This window comes from Protopterus annectens, chromosome 13.part0, assembly GCF_019279795.1.
Source record: "Protopterus annectens isolate FY-2018-M chromosome 13.part0, PAN1.0, whole genome shotgun sequence".
NCBI lineage: Eukaryota > Metazoa > Chordata > Ceratodontiformes > Protopteridae > Protopterus > Protopterus annectens.
The window spans coordinates 1,066,986,037-1,067,005,054 of record NC_056747.1 but is presented as its reverse complement, the minus strand read 5'-3'; positions in this window follow the sequence as shown (position 1 = coordinate 1,067,005,054).

Here is a 19,018-nt window from a genome sequence, read left to right as displayed (position 1 = left end):
AGATAATTTGGAGTTCTTGAGAGCTTCTGGAGAGAGGAAGGGGAGAGCTTTGGGATTGATTTTACTGTCTAGAACATGTTGATACCATAGTTTTATCCAAGAAGGAGCAGAGTTATAATCTTTCATATTTAGGTTAGAGATGGACAAAATTCTGTTTGCACAAATAATCATATAGTAGAGCTGAAAGTTAGGTAGTCCCAAACCACCCCTACATTTTGGGTAGACTAGTTTCAAGTATGATAGCCTAACTGATTTGGGAAACCAAATAAATTTGGCTAATTCTTTATTAATCTTAGAAAAAAAAGAGTATTGGATATCTTAAGATCCGACGTTCTAAATTGGTAAAGAAGTCTGGGTAAAATATTCATCTTCACTATCGCAGCTTTGGATAGGAGAGAGTGATTCATTTGTTCCCATCTGTGGAGGTCTTGTAGTATTTTAGACCATAATCTGATTAGGTTGTTTTGAAGCATGGAATCTTGGTTATTGTCAAAGTGTATGCCGAGATATGTGATATTGAAAATTGTCTGAAATGGAGATTCCGGAAAGTAGTGAGATTTATGACCACCTGGATTAATAGGAAACATGTGTGATTTCTTATGGTTAATCTGATATCCTGAAGCCTTCGAGAATTTATTAATAGAGTTAGTTATTTTAATTAGATCTGTATTAGGAAATTGAAAATACAGATTAAGGTCATCTGCGAAAGCAGAGAGCATTATATTTGTGTTCAGGACTCTAGGGATCGAGTGGAAGGAGTTTTGAGCAACATAGAGGAAGAAAGGTTCAATAAAAAGATTAAAAAGAAATGGGGATAGAGGGCAGCCTTGCCTTGTACCGTTCGTAATCTTAATTGAGTTAGATTTTTTTTATTGATGTAGAGAAAAGTGGATGAGTTTTTATATAGAATTTTAATCATGTCCGAAAAAGTATTGGGAATGTTAAAATGCGAGAGGGTTAGAAACAAAAAGTCCCAATTAACTCTGTCGAAGGATTTAGAAGCATCAAGGGTTAATGCATATATTGGGTTTTTATCTTTTTTTGTAAGTTGAATCAAGGAGTCGAGAGTTAGAGTATTATCCCATGAATGTCTTTGAGACGTGAAACCCGCCTGGTCGGGGGAAATTAAAGAGGGCATAATTTTTTTAAGTCTGTTTGCCAGAATTGTTGATAGGATTTTTATGTCAACATTTATTAAAGAAATGGGTCTATAATTGTGAGGGTCTGTTTTATCTTGTTTGTTTTTTAGAATCAATATGTTTTTTGAGGTATTCCAGTGTATATCAGAGATTCCATTATTTATAATAAAGTTGAATATTTTTAAAAGAAGAGGAGCAATTATTGGCTTGAAGATTCTAAAAATTCTGGAGTAAACCCATCTGGACCAGGAGATTTTCCTAATTTAAGATTGGAAATAACATCTTGGACTTCTTGGAGGGTCAGTGGAGTGGAATGCGTGGACTTCTGATAATCATTCAGGGAGGGAAAATTTATGGCATTTAAGAAGTTCTTCATATGTGGATTGAGGGGTGGATCTACCTTACTGCTATATATATATATATATGAGAACAGGGAGAAAAATAGCTGTATTATTTCTGATTCAGCTTTATATATTTTGTTTTGATATTGTATCATAGAGATCCTGGGCGAACTTTGGTTATTTTTAATTATTCTAGCTAAAGTTTTAGAAGGAATTTGCGCCCATTCAGAGTATGCTGCAATGAGTTTTTGTTCAAATATGGAAAGATTTTGTTGATGAAGTTCCATCAATTCTTTTTGAGTGGTGCTAATTGCTTTGTCTAGGTCAGGGAGTGGGCTTAATCTTTGTTTCTTTTCTAAATCAGAGAGTCTCAAGATCAAGTTGGATTCCTTAACTTTGTAAAGTTTTCTAAAATAAGAGGCCTTGCTAATCAGCATTCCTCTCAGTTTGGCTTTGCAGGCTGCCCATTGAATATCAAGGGGGATTTGTGAAATATCAAGGTTAGCATCAAAATTTTCCAGGATTTCTTTAGTTTCTTGAGTTATGTCTTTGTTACAAAGCAGGTTGTTGTTTAAAGTCCAATTAGCATAGAGAGATGTTGAGTGTAACTTCAATGTGTGAGAGATCTTGAGAGAAATTCTTGCATGATCAGAAAGAAACCTAGGTTCTGTAGTGAAGTTTATTGTGAGAGAAGAAAGGGATTCAGAAATCAGAAAAAAGTCCAAGCGTGACCAGGTGTTATAGCATTTTGAATAATATGTGAATATTTTTTCCTTCGTTGAAGCCTCACTATATGAAATAGGATCAATAAGGTTAAAGTCAGTTATAAGTTCTTCTAGAGCTAGGGAGGCTTGTATGTTATACGAGGGAGATTTACTTGTACGATCTATGCTGGGATCTATAACAGCATCCCAGTCCCCACCTAGGATAAATTGGTGATTGTGGAAAGTGGATAGAATGTTGTATATCTCTAAAATAAAAACTTGTTGCTGTGCACATGGGCCATAAATATTAAGGAAAATAATTGGTTTACTGGAGTTAGGAAGTTGAGATATGAAATAACACCATCTGCCGTTCTTGTCAGAGTTGAATTCTGTAATTACACCTTGAAATTCTTTTTTAACTATAATAGCTACTCCCTTTGAGTTAGAGCTATCACCTGCAGCTATTATGGATCTTATCCATTTTCTCTTGACTTCTTTCGACCAGTCATCCTTACGCATGTGCGTTTCTTGTAAGAAACAGATATTAGCTTGTGATTTGAACAACAGATGCAGTAAGAGGGATTTTTTAGATTTATTTTGTAAGCCTCTTATATTCCATGAATCAATGTGCCAGGCCATATTTAACTAGCTGCAACTAATGTATGGGTTTGAGGTATTGCTGCACCTCTTACTCTGAAAAGGTATCAGACCCGTGTGGTAGGAGAGGTTATAAAGTAGAGTTCGGTATTTTAAAGGAGTGGAGATCCGTATCCATCTTTCAGTCTCTATGTGTGACCTAATAATCACAGTGGTAGCATAGTACTTCTTCAAATGAACCCCGGTGCCTAACCACCCCAACCCCTTAGGTGAAGAAGTACTGGAATAAAAATAGAGATAACAATACATGTATGCTGTATCATAAACAAACATTTGAAATTTACCATACACATTTGATACACGGAGTAAATTGTAAAGAAGTAATAAAACAAATATTAAAACTATACATATATACATATTAATCATCATCCAAAAATAAGTCGTACTAGACTTCAAACACCATGCTTTCAAGAGCTACCATTTATAATAGAAAGAGTACAGACAGTAATAAGAAAGAGGCAGAAAAGATATAAGAGAAATAAAAAGAAGAAAAACAGGAATGAATATATTAATATTGAGTGTGAGGATAAGTTTTGACCCTGACTGAGATTTGTAAAACAAATGTCCAGTAAAATCAATGGGTCTGTTATTAGAATAGTAGTGGATAAAAGAGCTAGGATAAATATATAAGAGTGCCATTGCTAAGCTTGAAAACATACTGATAAATATACATGCATGTGTATAAATAGATTATTTATCTATTTATCAATAAATATACCTGTACTGTAACATAGATAAATCTGAATAAAACACATATATAAAGTGATTATATAAGTCCTAATATAGGTAAAGGAAAAAGAGAGAGAGAAAACATAGAAGGAAGCTGATACTATGCGGTAGACTGTAGTGGCAGGTGTGTTTTTCTAATAAAAATATTTTAATGCTGAAACTAGTATTCCAAAATGCATCCGATAATAGATGATGTTTAAACTTAGTAGGTTATCACCTGTTAACAACACGTTAATGAGAAATAAACACAGGCATAACTGTAGACCACATCATATAGCTCATGCTGAGAGCTAATAAGGAAATAATCTAGTCTTGTGTATCAAGGCTAAATATTAATAACCATAGATATGTTCTGGAACAGGTATAACAATGTTAAACCTAGAAAAAAAGGTACTATAAGCATGAAATCAGAAAATTTGGATAGACTTAAAAGAGCTATACAAAAGCCCCTGTCCAGTAAAATTGTAGGTTTATATATATAAGCTACGTATTGAGCTAGCTTCATAATGCAAATGGTATTATGAACAAGAGATAATCAAACATTTTTGGTGGAAAGTAAAAAAGCTATATAAAAGCTTCTGTCTAGTAAAATTGTAATTTTATATTTACAAGCTATGTATTGATTTAACTTTATAATGTAGCTTGTGTTCACTGAGGTCTGATATCAGCTAATATTACGACAAATATTGTAACAAATGAATAATATATCACTGGTGTTATTGACAGCACTAGATAACTTAATATGACTTAGTTGTCATCTCTTAGCAACAAGGCAGGGATAAGCTTGAAATAATTACAAGCCCTAGAGAGGGTGTATTATAGTCTCTTTGATAGAGTTCCAGGATTACTACAAGTGTCGCAGACGCTGTTGTAGAGAAAAAATAACAGGATACTTATTTAGCTAAAATGACTTTCTTAAGTCGCACAACTAATGCCACTGGTGGCATAAAGATAACAGGATGTCTGAGTTTCTTGTTATAGTTCGACTGCACTGTGTAATATGGTACTTGTAGATCGAAGAGTGCTGGTGCGCACCGCAGCAGTAGTAAGCAGTTAAAATTGTTGTATGCTGTGAGGTCTTTTATCTTCACCATGAATTATGACTAAGAGTATGTTATATAGGCTCCGGATCCTTAGCTGTTTGTGGGCAGTATTGAAATGCGCGTATAGCCAAGTACATATTGAGGAATTGTCAGACCAGTGGTGTTTGGCTAGGTGCACGTTACAGGGGAACCAATTTCTGTGTAGGAAAAGCTGGCAGATGTATAACCGAAAGAAAACAGATCCCCTGAGGTGCTGTATCCAGCAGAAGATTAGTTCCTAACTGCCCAAAGATATAAATGCTCGTATATTAGCCAAACTTGAGATATCGTGCACACATCAATTTTAAAAGTCCCAAATGCACTCTAATCTGTGATCCAGGTTATCGCTCTCCTATCCGGTGAGTAGACATCCATGATATGATTCTTGGCAGATATAGTTTGGAAGGTTAGGTAAGCTACAGATTGGGAATTTTATTGAAGGCTTTAATAAATTCCTCTTTTGCTTCTTTCATATTGTTAGCAGTATATTTTGTATCATTGTAGGTAAAGGATAAAACACTCGGATATCGCATCTGAAATTTGATGTTTCTCTTAATCAAATCAGCGCAAAATGGGGCTAGATTTTGTCTGCTTGATTTAATTGATAGAGGCAGATCCTGTGAGAATGTAAGCTTGTGGTTATTCCAGATCAGGGATTTTTGTTTTCTGGCTGCCATAAGGATCTTTTGGGTGTCTTGGTAATTTAACACCTGACATATACTTGTCGAGGAGCAGAAGTGTCTTGTCGTTTATGGAAGGCACGGTGCGCTCTTTCCACTATTATATCAGCAGAATGACTTTCTGAGCACACCAATAATTCAAAGATTTGTTTTGTTATAGTTGGGAGTATCTGGTTCTCATGTCTCAGGGAGCCCCCTGATTAAGATGTTGCAGCGACTTCTTGCCTCTAAGTCCATTATTTTGGCTTGGAGGTCCGTTAAGGATGCATTTTTAGCTCTCAGTTCTTCAGATAAGGTCTTGATTGAAAATTCATTGGCTTGAGTTTTATGTTCTAGGGTGTCCACTCTTTCCACGATGTGATTTATGGTGTTGCCAAACTTAGTAAGTTGGTCTGAGAAGTTTTGTATAGCCAGCTGGATGGGTTGAAGCGCTACTTTCAGATCATCTAGATGGAAATTTGGCTCATTTTTAATTTTTGCGCTTGATTTATTGGATTCTGATGTTACTTTGCTGGTTTTCTGTCTTTTGGATACTAATTCCTTCTCTGGGGAAAAGATAGTGGAAGGTTTTGCTTTGGTAGTTAGCGTTTCCATCACATCTGATTCATTTGCCATATCTAATGTTCGAGCAAAAACTGGAGCATGCAGAATGTGCTTCAGGGCCCTTTGGCTACATGTGGCTGGCACAACTATTTCGGTGATAAGATAAATATGATGTTCTTTGCCCAGCTAAAATTGTTGCAACTGCTGTATCAGAAATAAAAGTATGAGTAGGTTATTCTTCTTCTTTGGATCGAAGAAAATGGTAATATAAGGATGTATTTTCAAAAGCGTTTATAGTTGAGGTATGGAGCTCTGCGCAGAGGGTGCACACTAGGTGACCACCGTCTTGGAAAAGTAGGATAAACCATATTTTCCATAGAGGCTTTCTTTTTCACTTTGTTGTATATGTGCTGTTGCCTCTTTTGTTTGTATTTTGATTTAGACTTTAGTGTATTATTGACGTTTTGGCTGAGGTGCCTTCTGTGTCAAGTATGTACACTGTCCCTGTGTCCATCTGGATTTTTGGTACATTCTCTTGTTTTGTCCCACAGCCATAAGGCACACCATAAGTGAATTGGTGTTCTTCCATATTACACATGGTTGCGTGTGTGTGTGTGTGTGTGTGTGTGTGTGTGTGTGTGTGTGTGTGTGTGTGTGTGTGTGTGTGCATGTGTGTGTGTGTGTGTGTGTGTGTGTGTGTGTGCGTGTGTGTGTGTGTGTGTGTGTGTGTGTGTGTGTGCATGTGTGCATGTGTGCATGTGTGTGTGTGTGTGTGTGCATGTGTGCATGCATTTGATGCTATGGCACCCTGTTTAGAGCAGTTCTTCTGTGAATGCAGAGATAGGATATGCCTTTCCAAAAATCCTGAATTGGACTAAGCAGGTAATTAGAAAAAAAAAAATCTATTACATTATAGTCTAAAATGAAACCTCAGTGCATCTGTATTTTATTACATGCGTTACATAGGTGCTCTCCCTATTATTGATATATACTGTACCTGACTGTGTAGCTATAATAATGTCGCTCATATACTAATAGAAACAGAAGCCTGCATGTGGAGTGCTCACCCTTATCTAACATACTGCACTGGATCTATTCATAATTACAATAACAGACTGTATTGTGTTACAAACTATTTCACTTATTAAATGCATAAGATATTTGGTAATGCAGGTCTTCATGCCTCATGGTAATCCCAGCATTTAGTAGTAACCCCCCACCTTGATGTACATTACTTCCAGTTTATAAAATTAACTTCAACATGCTCTACTCAAAGCTTTTAGGATGTCATTAATCTGAAGCACTGCATGGCTGTCATTTCTTAGTGTATTTACAGTGCTTATTATAGGAGAAATCACATACAGGGTGGTACTGTGTTGTACAGTGTGCTTTTATAAGGGTGTGCAAGAACCATTCTTCTACATAACAATAAGATCATGATACATCTGATCTGACTTGGGAATAACTTAATTTTTGTACATTATAAAGTTTTAAATTTTATAAGTATTATATTTTGAGAAACTTCCAATAGATATCAATATTTTTGTCAAAAACATCATTTGCAAGAATTTATTTACTAAGGGAAATGTTATTCAGCTTCAATAAAATAAATTAAAGCAATGATGTTAAGCAATTATTGCACTTGTGAATTCATAGTTATAATAATAATTTAAATGGGCCTTGGTGACTTTCTTAAAGAAGTCATCCATGTTTAACAGGCATAATCTATCTACCTTTAACAAATCCAAACTGGGTTGGGCCCAGAGTATGAATATTACCCATGTCTTTGTTAATAAGGTCTATAATGATTCTTTCCATGGCCTTGCTGGTGAGGCTAGTCAAGTTTATGGGCCTATAAATCCCAGGGTTGGTTGATGATCCCCCTTTATGCACAAGGATTACTGTTGCTGTTCTCTATTCTGCCGGAACATAGACAGTTCTCAGGCTATGGTTAAGCAGGGATCCAAATGGGTCTGCTAGGTAATGTTTTAAGTTATTTAAAAGGCAAACTGGGATGTTGTCTGGTCCCATTGATGCCTTATATTTGGCCTTGGAGAGTGTGGAGATTATCTGCTCTCTTGAGATAATAGGCAGAAGAACGGTAGCGGGTATACTTTGGGGGATGACTGGAGGGGACAGGGGGATGACGTTTTCATCAAATCTGTCAGCTATGTATTCTACCCAGTACTGGGCATTAAGCATTTCACTAGACCACAATCTATAAACCATAGAGCAGGTCAATTTTACCATAATTTGAACAGGTACAGCAAGAAGCAAGATGGAAATACCTACTGCTTCATCTGCTTTACTTACAAAACTAACTGAAGTACAATGACGTTCAAGAAATATATAAACAGTTATTCACAAATGGGTAGGAAGAAGAAATAAAACACTTTGCTTCTGCAGTACACACTGATAAATGCAAGTCTGTGATTAAGCATGCAGGCATATATGCAACACCAAGTCACAAAGACATCATCATTTGCACATTGTAATTGGAGGGTGAGTAGCAGGAGCTAGTACTATGTCATGGCATCTTGGACAGGTGTGAGCCATACATGATAGAGTAGTCAGTTCAGTGTCATTGTCTTTCTGCCAGGAGTTGCACTACTACTTCCATGGCCCTGACTAGAAGTTGGGATGCTACTTGAACATGAGAGATGCCTGCTAGACAAACTCTCATCATGACTATGTTCAGGACAATGACCCCATGGTCTATCACATCTCTGTGTGGACATCCCAATCACTGACTAAACAGTGGAAATAGGGCCACTTCTGAAGTGAGATCTAGCATGGGCACATCGGTTAACACTAGAAGATGTATCATTTCTCTTCCCACATTGATACTCACCCTCCCCAAGCAGATGTCCCAGCACATACACTGCCTTATTCAGTTTATCATTCATCCTGTCCAAGGAATCAAGCACACAGTTCAGGGAGTCATACATGTCAGAATGCAGAATGTTTAGTAGTTGCACTATCACAGCCATGGTAGAATGTGCCTGTGTCTCCATTACATGCCCTACACATATGTTTGGTGACATCTAATGATACAGCAGCATCTAGAGGAGGATGAACAACAGGCCTCCTCCAAGCACTTCTACCAACCCTCCTGTGTGATACCTTGTCCTCACAATGGCTTTGGAGAAAATCAACCAGCTGTGCAAAAGGAGTAACCACACTACCCTGATTAACTTTGTCAACCTCACCCTATCCAATATCACAGGGCTTCATGGTGTGGGTATGCATATCATACTGACTGTGACCAAAATATGGACAGGGGATGTGGGAGTCACAACCTCAGCATCAGACAGACCCTCTGCACCTCCAGACTGTGCACTTTCATCATCATCATCATCAGAGACTACCGATACTCTGACATCAGATGGTAGGAGTTTCATAGTGCCACTGTCAGGATCACCTATGATAAAAAGTAATGAACCCATCAAAGAGAGACACAGGGAATAAAAATAATCAAAACTTTGTTATACAAAAGGTGTGTCAACCTATACTAGATGCTAAAGCAACACAAATATTAGACTTAGTTAGAAATAAATCTACATTATGTACACTGATAATAAAAAAGGTGTGCTTGCCATGTGCAGGTGGTCTTGCAGACTGCAATCCAGATCTTCCTGTGTATAAGGAAGGGAGAGGAAAGAAGGCTGATAAGTATCACAGTGCAAATAACACAAGAAACAGAGAACAGTCCACTTTACATGGGTAGATCAAGAAACTTGTCATAAAAAAATGTACTGACCAGTTTAAATCCCGCACCAAACATCCTCTTGTATCCTTCTTATACTGCTTCATGTAGCTCACACTTATCACTGGCTCTAGATATATCTGCCATATAAGATGTATGCTTATAAAGTTATATACAATGAGAGCTGCATTATTTTTATGTTGCATAACTGGAAGTTCTGCTTCAGATACTGTAGGTCTGTAGTTTACATAAGCACCAACAGCAAGGATTCTATGTGAGCCCTCTGCTGAGCTATCTGGATCTCTGACAGTGGATAGGAACTCCTCTGTCTCAGTCAGTGGTGGTTTAGTAGCAGGACTACCCATTGTAACCCCCTATTCCTGGGCAACTGTAGCTACTCTTCAGTAGGTAGAAGTGCTCATATCACTTACCTTGTGTCTTATCTGGGAGAAAGTTCCCCATGCCATCCAACAGCATTGATGCTGTTGACCACCTACAGCTATAACTTGTCTCAGGCAGATTTGTCACTTTGACCTCTCCCTAAGAGAAAAGCTCCATAGTAATGGAAGGCATTAGTGAATGGCGGCTTGTAGGATACAGATGTCCTGAGTGCCATATCTCTGTATGAGATGAAACAGGAGACAGACACAAAATTAAATGTATAATATGCAGACAGGATGGTTATGAACTCAGTTATGTATGAATGTATGTATCCAGCATGTGCACAAGTGAAAAGGTAATGCTTCCTATGACTACCCACAAGTTTTAACAGCCTCTCCTGCAAAATTCATAAAATAACAAGAATTATAACATTTCTGTAATGGTGACAACAGCTATGTAACTGTGTAATGCATTACAACATTAACAATATTAATTCACACTGTGCAAGTAGAAATGGAGAAAACTATTACAGTACCATCTCCACTGGTGTGGAGAGTAGTCAGGTAAATATCACAACCGTAACACATTTTTTGGGCTAAACATGTAAAAATACCTGAATTTGCTACTAAGTTATACTACACTCTTCAGCAATAACTGTTCAAATTCCTGGAAAACAAAACCTACACAATTAAATCAGGTAGCATTATTTAACAAACTTTGTAATGCAGGCAAATAAATGATATACATGGGCTATGCAAACAGCAAATGATAAAGAAAATGCAGACAGATAAAACTATTGCAGTCTTCTTAAATGTTAAACTAAAATCATTCTCTTAAGAAATAACAACATATCTTGCCAAGAAAGCAATTTAGAACATAGATAAATCTCCTTAAAGTATATTTAGCAGTATCATGCTCTCTGAATCCAGTCTTCCCACTATAACACAAGTTCCTTAGCTATACATTTACATTTATATAGTACATATTTCATCCTCTGAGCAGTGTAAGCATGCAAATGAAGTGTTAAATAATGAACATTCCTGAATACTACAATCTGCACTACGTACAGGCAAAGTAAACACTGTGTAAGGAGCTACACAACTGCATGTACATTTTGCATTAGCTCTGCAAGGACAAGTATTGAGAAGTGTTACCTGATAATAGCTTATAGGTGTTAATGATTAGTCTGAATGCAGGAACAATCAGTATTTCACAGATTCTCTTCTTTGATGTGCACTTACTGAGGGTGTGTCAAGGAGAAGACATTTACTAAAAAGTCTGAAAGTACATTGAGTTAGGAGAGCAGCAAAGTTCCTAAAATTCAAATGCTGTTTTATGATCACAGTTCTTTCTTCTTACTAATACATGTACATATTCAAGGCAGTGCATTACTCATCAATATAGATGCCATACAGACTACAAATGAGACAGTATTGTTCTTAGGAAGGCATGGATAAGGAAATGAGGCATCCTAAATAAAGAGTGGAAAACAACTGCAGTGTTTGCAGTATTTGTTTACTACTGTGTGAGTTCATAGATATCCTAACTTTTGCCAATATCTCACTCATCCAAACATTTACTGGCAAATGAGAAAGAACAACTTTTATAACTTGTTTCTGTTGCATTTTCAATGTGACTTAATACAATGTCACATGAGTACATATAACAATTTGTCTCCCTGTTAATATATGTCTTTGTCTTTAGAAAGTATGGGAAATAATCTGAAATGCTTATTTTTAATACCCTGGTTTAATGGTTCAAATCCATACAAGTTAATATTCCAAGATAAAGTTGAAAAGACATCAGAAATACAGATTTAAATTCCTTATTTCAAAATGGGTCATTTTCCCCTTTATGCTTTGCATATCATTTGGCATTACACTCTGTTGACTGGTGGCAGTCAGCAGCAGTGAATGGCTGCTTGCATTAGACAATTATATTGGCTTAACTGTGTATGGGTTCAATATGCGGTGGTAGCAATTCAAGTTTTCTTACAGGATAGCATTTCTAAAGTAGTAACACTGATAATGAGTGTCAGGAACAATTCAGTTATGGTAAGTGCAATTATTACATGTGAATGCATATATCCTATATGGCACAGGTAAATACAGGCTGCTATTCCTTAAATGCTAGAAATGAGCTTTTTTTTATTTTGTGACACATTAATACCTGTCCATCATATCTGGATGTGGCAAAAGTGCACAATACTCATTTATCATATTTGTTTATGTATTGAAAAAAAATTATTGAAAAATTGTAATAATGTGACATGCTATGGATCTAATTCTATGTTTTGCCCCTACCCTCTCTCTCTCTCTCTCTCTCTTTCTATAATTTCTTACTTTTCTGCTGTTTAAAAATGTCAATGCTGAAACAAAATGACCAACAGCACAGAGAGGTAGATTGGCCATTGTGGCTCAGCCCACCAAACCTCCACAGATGGCAGCACAGACACCCATCACTTTAGGTTAACAACTAGAAGCAGTGCTAATGAAGGTGGTGTTTTTTGCTACTTGGCAGGGCCTAACAGGGTTCATGTGTCATCTGGCAGGGTTGAAAAGATCCTGCATCAGATTGCAAAAAAAAAAAAATGCCAAGTCCAGCACTGACACAGATAGCTGAATCAGGAGACAGTGATGACAGGTCTGAGGGTGAGGACTAGGTTCCCATTGTTATCAAGCTGTACTTGGCTGTACCTTCAATGCCTCCTACCTGTGCCCAATCATAGTGTCCCCAACCTTTTGTGTCTACCACCATCCCTGTTTCTCTTGTATGTCCTTTATATGTACTTATACCCTACTAGCCTGATCCTGCCATTCTTCAGCCCCTTCCCCAACACTCCTCTCTCTATATAGGAAAATACAGAAAATGGGCACCTGTCCCATACAAATATTATGCCCCATACACAACTCTGCACTTCATCTATGTGTTTTATTGGCAAACTTGATTTGGTCCAATTGGCTAGACAACATTATTCTGTTATTGACACCCACCCCTGGTGTGGTAACTTTCCAAAGGCATGAAATTCGTTATACAATTCTACATCTATACTCTGAAGAAGTGGATAGCTATGGTGATCTCCCACCACCTTCCTGCAAATTTCTGTATTCTTTTCCCTGTGTCCAAGTCTCTGCTTGCTCCTCTTGTTTCGCCACTGTCTTAACAGCCCCTTTTTCCAAATTTAATCTGGTAAAAAAAACAGAATCACATACAACATACATTGCAAGAAATGGCCCATGGAAAGCCTTCACTTTTTGTCCTCAGCATTTACGCGGAGGTTGACATAGGTTCATAGGTTCAAATATTCATAGGAGGTTACTAGGATAATGGTCCAAGGGCCTTTACAAGCCTAGACATTTTATACCCATGTTCCCTAATTGACCTTGGTTAGATGGTCATTATTTGCACAGTGAGTCTATGATCAGCACCGACTTTCCTGTCCATGAGGGACATAGGTGCTACCCCGGGGTGAATTTATTGTCTCCCATCCAATTGTCTAGGTTGCACTTGAATAGGGTTATCTGCTACATGTAAACTGGGAGTTTATTCCAGAGGAATGACAATCCCTGGGAGATATATCTGCCTCTCCAGCATGTTCTGTTAATGTCATAGGTTAGATCAAGATCCCAGGAGTGAGTGACTCTTGTACCATTTGATTTGCAGATGTACAGGATTTCCATTAGGGCAGGCTCAGAGACTGCTCTGCAGGCCAGGCACAAGTCACCTCTCATTAGCATGTAGGATACAGAGTACAGTGATATGGCCTTCAGTCTTTCCATGTTGATTGTGTTTTGGAGGCCCTGAATTTTCTTGGTGAATAACCTCTGTGGTCTCTCCAGCTGCTGCAGTTGTCTGGTGAGGTACTTCCAAAATGAACATTCTACTGTATTATTGGTCTGATGATAGTTGAGTACAGAGGAGTTATAACATCTTTAATCATGGATCTGATGCCCTTACTTATGAAATGCACAATGTAGAAGGCCTTCCTTACCAGTATGGACACATAGTGATCAAAGTTTTGATTGCTATCAACTTGTGTTCCCAAATCTTGCACCACTGGATTTGAGCTTATGAGGGTGCTGTCAATATTGTGATTTACAGGGATTTCCACTTTGCCAAAAGGGCTGATAGTGCACTTTTTTGCATTAAATTGTTTTGTGTGGCTTTGGCATCAATCATTTGTTTGTGTTAGCCCCTTTTGTAATATGTTATCATTTGGGCACTCAATGGTTGCGCCCAGTTTGCAACCATCAGTGAACGTGGTAAGCCATGGGCCATCTACTTTCACCTGGACTTCCAAGAAATAGATTCTAAACAGTAGAGGACCCAGCACAGATCCTTTTGATATGGTACTGGTAACTGGGTTACTTGTAGAGGTGGAATCCTCAACTTTGACAGTATGTGTTCTGTGTGTTTGTCAGTTGGCTACCCATCTATTGATGTATGGGTTAATCCCTGGCTGGGATAGTTTCTCAATGACACCTGAGTGTGGGATTGTGTCAAATGTTTTGGCTAAGTCAAGATAGGCAGTATGTACTGTTTTGTATTCATCCAGGGCTTTGGTAGCATTTTGAAGGAAGTCCACCAGGTTCGTTAAGCATGACTTACCCTTAATGAAGCCAAACTGGGTCAGGTCAATAGTTTGAAGGTTGCGTATATTCTTCTTGATAAGGTCCATGATGGTTCTTTCCATGGCCTTGCAGATAAGGCTGGTTAAGCTTATGGGACTATAGGGTTGGTTGTTTGACCCCTTTTGTGCAAGGGGATTACTGTTGCTGTCTTCCACTCTGCTGGAACAAAGCCAGTGCTCAGGCTGAAGTTAAAGAGAGTGCCAAGTTGTTCCACTGTGTATTATTCTAGTCTGCTAGTAAGCAGCCTGGGATATCTGGTTCCATAGATGCCATGTTTTTGGCCTTGGAGAGCATGGAAATTATATGATCTTTGGAGATACTAGGTAGAGCACTGGTGTCAGGTATGCCTTGGGGTATAGCTGGTGGGGACAGAGGGGTGAAGTTTGTACCAAATCTGTCATCTCGCAGGTTGGTAATTTCCTCAGGTTCAGTATAAGAGGAACTGTCCACTTTAAGTTTAGCACATAGTTGGGCATTCCCTTTTAGATTTCAGACATAGCTAAAGAATGCCTTATGATTTTCATTAGCTAGGGATGCTAATTTAGCTTTGTAAATAGCTTTAGTGGACTTTACAAGATATCTGATTTGCTTTTTCAAGCTGTGGAGGGTATTCTTCTGCTGTGTAAGTTCCCTCTTGTTTTTAGACATCAGTTTCTTTCTTTTGTTATATAATCTATTTTACTTGAGGTCCACCATGGTGGCCTTTTTTTTCAGAGGGATCTGGTTTCGATCCGGTCAGGTACAGCTGACTCTGTATAGTTGTTTAGGTTGTTATACAGGGCATTTGTGTACTCCTCTGCATAGGAGTCATTGTTGACTGTGTTAGCAAGGAGTTTGAAACTTTTTATACCATCGCCTAGTAGGCAATAGTTTGCTTTGGAAAAAAATTTCAGTTTGTTTGCTCCTGTAGGAATGCCGGTCTGATTGTTACTTCAGACAAGAAAGATTTTTATTCTGACCTTATCAGGGATGACCGCACATGGGAGGTGGTGCAATAACTCCAATGTTGGTGAGTACTAAGTCAAGGGCATTTGAGCCCCTTATGGGGGTGCAGGATAGCTGTTCCAGGACATTTGCATTAACAAAGTCCAGGAACCTCAGGGTGAGCACATTTGTGCTCAAGTATGTCACCCTATTTATGGAAGGATAGTTAAAATCTCCCATGAACAAAGTGTTTGGCTGTGTAGTGAGTGACGCTAGTAAGTCCAGGTAGGTGGTGTGCTTCTCTTAGTTCATGGTGGGGGACCTGTAGCTAGCGCTGATATGGTAGGGTGTTTTACCTATAGGTAGTTAGACCTGGAGTAGCTCAAGGGAGTCATATACTGTTTAACCAGTCCTGAGGTGAATTTAGCTTTACTGAAAATGGAAGTACATCTACCTTTGATACTTTCACACTACTTTTGGGGTCTGAACGTGTGGAAGGCATTGTAGCCTTGCACAGCCGGTGTACTGTCTGCAGCCTTAAACCACATCTCAGTGATTGCACAGATGTCAGCATCTTCCAAGGTGAGGAGTGCTTCCAGGGAGTGCAATTTCCTGTTTAGGCTTCTAGCATTAAGCAGCATAACCTTGAGTTTGTCACATACACACTATATCGCATAACAAACCAATGCTGAGTGACAGTGAACACTGTTTAATTATGATGGCAAAAGCTGAAGATTTTAATTTTGGCTGAAGTAGTCTAGTTACGTCTGTGCAAATGTGCAAAAATCTGCTGTGCTATGGGAATACAGAGTAAAGGAAGACTAAAGGCAGTACTGTGAAACAGTTACTGTAACAGTTCTTAGGCTGCTGGATATAAAGCACTAGAAGTTCCTGTGTGGAGTATTGAGATAATGACCTTCTTTCTAGACTGATTGTTTTTTATAGTGTCATGGGTTCAATTACATCAAAAGGACAAATTATTATTTCATGACATTTCATACGCCTATCATATAGTTAACTGTAAACATCTGTATTTCCTCTCAATTTACAACATTTCATTAATGTACCATTTGAATGGTGCAGCAAAACATCATTTGCAAAAAACACTGCAGCCCTAACAGGGAGATTTTGTAAGCCTACATTATCCTACTTATGTAGTAATGCTGGTTGCACTCTCCTTCCCCTTATAGGTTCATAGGGGGTTACTAGGCTAATGACCCTAAGGCCTTTACAAGCCTTGCCATGTAATACCTGTGTTCCCTAATTGATCATTGCTAGATGGTTTGATTGTTTGCAGAGCAAATCTATGATCAGCATCAGCTGTTTCTATCCATGAGGGATATAGGTGCCACCCCAGGGGTGTGAATTTACAGTCTTCTATCCTGTTGTCCAGGTTGATCTTAAATAGGGTCACTGAGAAACTCAGTTTAACGTGAATTGGGAGTTTATTCCAGAGTAGCAGCAGTCTCTGGGAGACATCGCTCTCTCGCTCCAGCATGTTTTGTTTAAGTCACAGGAAAGGTTGAGATCTCTGGAGTGAGTGGTTCATGTTCCATTTGATTTGCGGACGTGCAGCATTTCCATTAGGTCAAGGTCATAGACTGCTCTGTAGGCCAGGCACAGGGCACATTTCAGGAGCCTGTAGGACACAGAGTGTAGTGACAGGGCTTTCAGTCTTTTAGAGAATACACTGATAAGTCATATTTGCCTGTTATAGCTTCAAGGGTAGTTAGTACTTAGTAGACATAACAAACGGCCAGCATATATAGTCCAACGCTTTATTTTGCAGAAAACCAGGAACATAAAAATGTCCCAAACATAACTCCAACCTCAGACCGGTTTCGGCAATATGCCTTCTTCAGTGAGTAAAAAACATGCCTAAACCTGAGCATCATAATTATTTATATCCTGCATCAGTCATGCTTAACCAATGGTATAATCCAACCCCTTTGATACATATTCATGAGCCCAAAGAACTACTGACAAGAGCTTATAGAGTCATATATGTAACAAAGGTAATGAACAAATATAATTGCAAATGCAAAAAGTATTTACAAATATGGATGTAGATAACATGAGTGTACGTCTTAAGATAATAATAATCAAATCATAAAGATAAAAAAAATAGTAAAAATAAACAAAAGATGGTATATAAATGCCATACAAACATGATTCAACCTAGTCTAAACCCTGTCCACTAAACATAGACCAAATTATATACCTTTCAATTTTAACAACCCAATCACTCCATATAAACATATATGTACATATATATATATGTGTACCATATTAGAAGGGGAAAACCACATTGGTAGTCACAAAAAATATATAAAGTGTGATGATTCAATTATAAATACAACCCATTTGTAACATGAAAATTAAATGGAGCTTCTCATAGCCTTGTACCTATAGGACAAAGAGCTAAATGAAAAAATATTCATTATAAATGGTCATTTATACCAGGAGAAAACAAAGCTCCAAGATGAATAATCCAATATTTCTCTTTAAAGCTTAGTGCATTCTGCTATCCCTGTTGATGGCTTCTATCCCCTATAATCCTGTCAATGACAGTGAACATGAACCTGGCTGAAGGATGTTTAAGTGTATGTTGAAAAAGTGCATTAGTTGGCTTTTTGTTTCATATGTCACTCCTGTGTTCCCCTATTCTAATACGTAGTGAACGTGAAGTTTTGCCTACATAAAAGGCTGAGCACTGGCATGTCGCTAGGTATATCACCCAACTACTGGAACAGTTCCCAAAAATTCTCAGATCATAAACTTTACTAGTATTGGCACTGGTGAATTGTTTGGTTTTATTTACCTGATTACACGATATACAATGCCCACATGGAAAAGTGCCCAAAAGCTCATCCCCCATAATGGTGAGTTGTTTATATTTTGCTCCTCCACTATCCTGATGTTTGTAATGTGAAAAAAGAGAACCCAATGTTCTACCCCTTCTATAGGAAAATTGGCATTTGTCACCCAACCTCTCTCTTAAAAAATCATTGGCCAATAGAATATTCCAATTGTCATTGAGAACCTTCCTAATAACCTGATGATTCCTACCATATGTGGTTAAAAATCTCGAAGTAGAATCGTGCATAGTAGGTGAGTGGTCCCTATATTCCAGCAATTGACTTCTCTGCTGTTGACCCGACCCATTCCTGGCAAATAGAATATCAAATGGACAATATTCCCTTTCTAAAAATCTATTAGTTAGATCAATATTTGCATCCTGAGAATCCCTTGCAGAGGAGCTGATGTGTTTGATCCTCAAAAATTGGGATTTGGGAATATTTCGGACGGTGTGGCGTGGATGCATACTAGATGCATGGAGTAACGTATTATATTGTGGGTATTTACGGTGAATCTTCGTACCAAGAGTATTATCAGTATTTCTATAAACCGTAACATCAAGGAAGTCAATCTGATTCAAGTTGGAAGTAACCGTAAATTCAATTCCCCATATGTTACTGTTAAGATATTCCATAAATTCAC